Source organism: Hypanus sabinus, chromosome 24 (assembly GCF_030144855.1).
Source record: "Hypanus sabinus isolate sHypSab1 chromosome 24, sHypSab1.hap1, whole genome shotgun sequence".
NCBI lineage: Eukaryota > Metazoa > Chordata > Chondrichthyes > Myliobatiformes > Dasyatidae > Hypanus > Hypanus sabinus.
Window position 1 is genome coordinate 11392051 of NC_082729.1, and position 5383 is coordinate 11397433.

At 45.5% G+C, this 5383-nt stretch overlaps 1 non-coding gene across 1 annotated transcript; it reads right to left on the bottom strand.

Moving 5' to 3' along the window:
• Positions 1-2484: 2484 nt before the first annotated feature.
• On the bottom strand, positions 2485-2612 carry LOC132380800 (U6atac minor spliceosomal RNA). The gene has a single exon (XR_009507871.1). It is a non-coding gene; the product is annotated as a U6atac minor spliceosomal RNA (small nuclear RNA).
• Positions 2613-5383: the final 2771 nt, after the last annotated feature.

Genomic DNA, 5383 nt, shown 5'->3' on the forward strand with positions numbered 1-5383 from the left:
CACCAGGAAGCCCCCCAAAAGACTCACATACGTGCAGAAAGAAAAAGAAACAAATCACGCAAGCAAATAGCGTTCTGAACTGAGGTCCAGAAGGAGAGTCTGAGACGCGGAGTTCAGCGCAGAGCAGAGGAAGCAGCGCAGAGCAGCCAGCTCAACTGGCCCGTCCCTCAATTCGAGCACCGGCGTCCTGACCTTTTCAATCTGGCCAGGTACCTAAATCGTCGACCAGACGTCGGGCTCTGTCGCTTCAATACACAGCGGGCCCGGGCCCTGACCCCCACCACCTCGACTCGGCCTGTACCCAAACTTTCCAAACTGGCTCGAAGCCTATGTACAGGAAAAATGACAAATGATGATAAAAAAAAATCTCCAATCTTGAATCTTCAATTAAAAAATAGACTGTGGTCCCTGTGCGAAGGTAGAAAAACAGCAAAGTCTTGACTGAAGTGTTTAAAACAATCAACAGCTTACAGCAACCTGAAATATTGGCTTTTTTTAAAACAGATAAAACAAGTTGCCTGGAAGCTGTTTGTGTATTTTCTACCTAACGTCACAAGATCATACATCAGAGCCAGAAGTGTAATAAGCAATATAGTGCAGAGAGCTTCGCAGCCAATTCTTCACTTTTGACAAGTTCATTTAATGGCATTTCAAAAGAAGAATGGATAAATAATTGAAAAGGGATTCAAAGGACATTGGAAAAGGGTTGGGATGTTGATTTGACGGCTTCTTTCAGGGAGCCATCAGATTACTATAGGACCTATAACCATCCAGGAGTAAAGTGGTCCAATTCTCCAAGTGGCAATCGATAATGCTTTATTTATATTGTCAAATGTAACATTAATGGAAATGGAATTGGACTCCTTTTATTTCAGTAAAAGTAAACTCTGTTGCAGCTTTCCAATCACAAATTCGGTCTGAAACGACAGCTATACTCTTTTACATAAACACTGCCTGAGTTCCTACAACACCTTGTGTCTGATGCAAGGGAAACTTTCTGTGCCTGTTCAAGGGAAATAAACTGAAGAAATGGGAGCTGTGGCCAGCGTCATCATGTCACTTAATATCAATCACGCAGTGGCTATTTATAAAAGTTAACTCTCCTTCCTCAAGGAGGACCACAGACTTTCCGTTGGGTTTGGAGGCTTCAGTGCCTCAAAGACCCGGAAAGCTATGTAGGATGGAGTCACTTCATGCTTTGGCTCTTGGTAGGGTCACGCAAACCAAACAGGTCAAAGGGTAGAGTTCAGGCTAAGAGTGGTCCACCGGTCCTCCAGGTTTGGGTGTTCAGCTCAGGACGAACGACCCTGACCAGTCAAACAAAATTGTAAAAGAAACAGGAATGAAGAGTCCTTCTACATCTGAATGTGACGGTATTCCTGACAGTAGTGAAAACCGAGAGGAAGCTACTGACACGATGAAGGAAGCCCTGAACACCACCAGAGATGGAGGACCTTCATTGCTGCCCTAAACGCCTGTGGCATAACGGGTAGTAAGTAATCTTCTTTAAGGTTTAGCACAGTGTCACTAAACTCTCAAAATAGTTATTGTGAGGTAGTGTAGTGGGTGGTGCTTGTCACTCTCACTTTCGGTTTCCGCCACGGGCAGCAGTCTCGCGGAAAGGAGAGATGAATGTGTAAGCCTCTCCAACGGCAAGCCTCACACGGCGACACACAGAACGGAACTCCTTTCGGACTCAGGCTGAGCTACAGGGGACGGGGAGGGGGTCTGGCCCCTGCACCCGTAGCACGCAGGCCCGCCGCTGTGCGGACACGCCCTGGTGCTCGTGAACCAGATTCCCCAGCTGTGGGTAAATAGCCCCACTGCCTTGGGGCAGCCTTGGGACAGACGAAGGCTATGGGAGTAAACCCAGACAGGAAATCCGGAGTGGAGCGTCTCAGACGGCTGGATTTCATTGAACATCCTTCTGGCAGCTCCTGCAGCCAAGCTGGTGCCAAATGAAAGCTTCCCTTTGGACTACACTGGTGAGGCCGAGAGGGGGATCTTGACAACTGGGCATCTCAGGATCTCGATACCTTCCGCCCAGGCTTGTGGTGATGATCATCACCCGTTGCCCTTCAAGACAGACAGAGCCAACCACCCACTTAGATTTCCTATCCTAAATTTTCCCTCCCATTTTGAAAATCTCTGTTGGTTCACCTTCTGTTTCAAGGGAAGCTTCCATAACTTTTCCAGTCTCCCCGTAGAACCGGCAGAAAGGCTGGCTGCTGAATGAGACAGACCATGACAAGCAGCGAAACTGTATAAATAACACATCAAATACGAGGAAACTACTTTCAAATCTCTTACTATCTTTCCTTTCGGACAAAGGGTCTCGGCCCGAAACATCGACAGCGCTTCTCCCTATCAATGCTGCCTGGCCTGCTGTGTTCCACCAGCATTTTGTGTGTGTTGTTGTTCAAATAACACATCATTTTTCTCTGTAAATCAGTGGCTGTTACCTCTCTTTTGTTTTTTTAAATTGATTATATTGAATTAGATGCCACTAAGTAGATGGCAATGCCTTAACCATTTGTGTGTTGTAAGGCCAATTAGGGCCCCTTCCATCCTTATCAAGGGGAGTGCTAACCTTCTCCCCTTTCATACAACACGCTGTTACCTCTCTGGGGGGAAATCCCAAAAGAACCCACTTAAGAAAAGACCGTCAAACACCCAATGCGCAGAGGGAAAAGGAGTCGTTCAAACAGTAGAAGCAAGCAGATTGCATTGGGGACTGAAGCTCACAACGCCAGGCATCACTGTGGCCGATCCAGAATTCCACTAGCTGCAGGTCACAGATTCAGTCCAGGAAAGAGGCGCGCAAACCCCACCGCAAAGCCAGGCGTAGCCAATCGGGAAGTCCAATAGTTGCAGGCACATAAATAGTTTAAAAGGGCTCACCATGAGGAAACTTAGTAAAAGTAAGATCGAGGGGTACAAGATGATCAGAGGCATTGATTGTGTGGATAGCCAGAGGCTTTTTCCCAGGGCTGAAAAGACCAACATGTGGGGGCATAGTTTTAAAGTGCCTGGAAGAAGGTACAGAGAAGATGTCAGAGGTTAGTTTTTCACACAGAGAGTGGTGAGTGTGTGGAATGCACTGCCAGCGGCAGTGGTGGAGGCGGATACGATAGGGTCTTTTAAGAGACTTTTAGATAGGTACACGGAGCTTAGAAGAATAGAGGGCTATGAGGTAGGAAAATTCTAGGCAGTTTCTAGAGGAGGTTACATGGTCGGCACAACATTGTGGGCCGAAGGGCCTGTAAGGTGCTGTAGATTTCCATGTTTCTACGTAAGAAATTAAAGAAAAGTTTTTGAAGTTTCTACCATTGTTACCTTGTGAAGAAGGAAATGAAGACTGTAATAAAAATGTATCTTTAATTTTAATACTATTAATTAGTATATTAATACAAAATTATTAATAATATATTAAACCAGAATAAGGTTTATTATCACTGACATACTGTATTGTTCTTTTAGATAAAATATACCATAAATTACTATGAGAAATATATATATAAAAATTTTTAAAGTATTGCAAGGAAAAGAGCCAAAACGGTTAGGTAATTTTCACCAGTTCATTGTCCATTCAGCAATCTGATGGTCCTTAATGGTGGATGCTGCCTTTGAGGGGCATTATCTTTTGAAACTGTCCTCGATGATGAGGTGGCTAGTGCCCATGATGGAGCCGGCTGAGGTTCTAACACTGTGCAGTGGCCCCTCCACACCAGACGATAATGCAACCAGTTCGGATGCTCTGCACGGTACATCTGTAGAAAATTGCTCGGGTCTCTGGTGACTTCCAAAGTTTCCTCGTGCTGAAATACAGCGATGATGGGCCCAGGTTAGATCTTCAGAGGTGTTGACACACAGGAACTTCACCCTTCCCACTGATGATCTCTCAGTGAGGAGTGGAGTGTGTTCCTTCTACTTCCCCTTCCTGAAGTCAACGTTCAATTGCTCAGTTTTGCTGATGTTAAGTGCAACATTGGCATTGTGACGCTACTCAACCAGCCAATCTGTCTTACCCCTGAACACCCCCGCATCACCATCTGAGAGTTTGCTGACAACAGTTGTGTCACCGGCAGATATAGCAATGCCATCTGCACTGTGCCTAGCCACACAGTCATGTGTGTAGAGATGTAAACACTATATGTACTATAAATTACAATGTATAATTTATGTAGTATGAGGGGTGATTGATAAGCTTGTGGCCTAAAGTAGAAGGAGTCAATTTTAGAAAACCTAGCTCATTTGTTTATCCTACATTTACACACTTGGTGCAGCGGTCGTGGAGCATAAGGATCCTTTCTTTGTAGAAGTCAGCGTCTTGGATCTCCAGAAGTGGTCCACAGCATGGGGTGAGCGATGTTCATGGCCTATGGTAGAAGGAGATGAGTTATTAACTTCAAACTTTCTGCATTTTCTCTCAAAGTTGAACTGCACGTGTGTATAAGGAGAGCTGTATAACTCATCTCCTTCGACCTTAGGCCATGAACTTATCAATCACCCCTGCTGCGGACCACCTAGAGGTCCAAGATGCTCTCGTTACATTCACGTGCGGTTCAACTCTTTGCAGAAAGTTTGACGTTAATAACTCATCTCCTACCTTAGGCCATGAACTTATCAATCACCCCTGCTGTGGACCACTTCTACAAAGAAGGGATCCGTATGCTCCGTATCCACTAGACTAGGTGTGTAAATGTAGGCGGGGGGGGGCGGGGACTATGTTGAAAAATAAATGTGCTGGGTTTTCTAAAACTGACTCCTTCTACCTTAGGCCACAAACTTATCAATCACCCTTCGTATACATATCTTGTTAGGGCGGAGGGGTGGAGACACGTCTCTAACAAAAGAGGTGTAAGGCACTCCATCCCTCCGCTAGCCTGCAGGTCACCCTTGGGCAGGTCACCCTTGCTTAGCCCCCCGATCAGGGTCATGGGAAGCCATGAGAGCAGGTGGTGGATGGTTGTACGAGCAGCTGGTGCACATCACAAGTCCTGGTTATGGGACCACTGACACCAGGCGGACAATCTCTGAAGGGTATTGATGATGGCTGGGGTCACCTGTTGTGTAGATACTGCCCAGAAGAAGGCAATGGCAAAGCACTTCTGTAGAACAATTTAAAAGGTTCAAATGTTTATTTATTATTGAAGTACACAACTCTGAACTTCTTCTTCGCCAGATTGCCACAAAGCCAAGAAAGAAAAGAATGGCAGCACAATTATCAACGCCCAAATCCCTCCTCCCCCCCATAAAAAAACAGACAAAAATGAAACTGGCACATTGACCCCCAAACCAACCTCCCCAACACCCAAAAAATGAGAATGATCAGGTGAAAAACATAGAATATAAAAAACTACAAGATTGAAAAAATCCACAG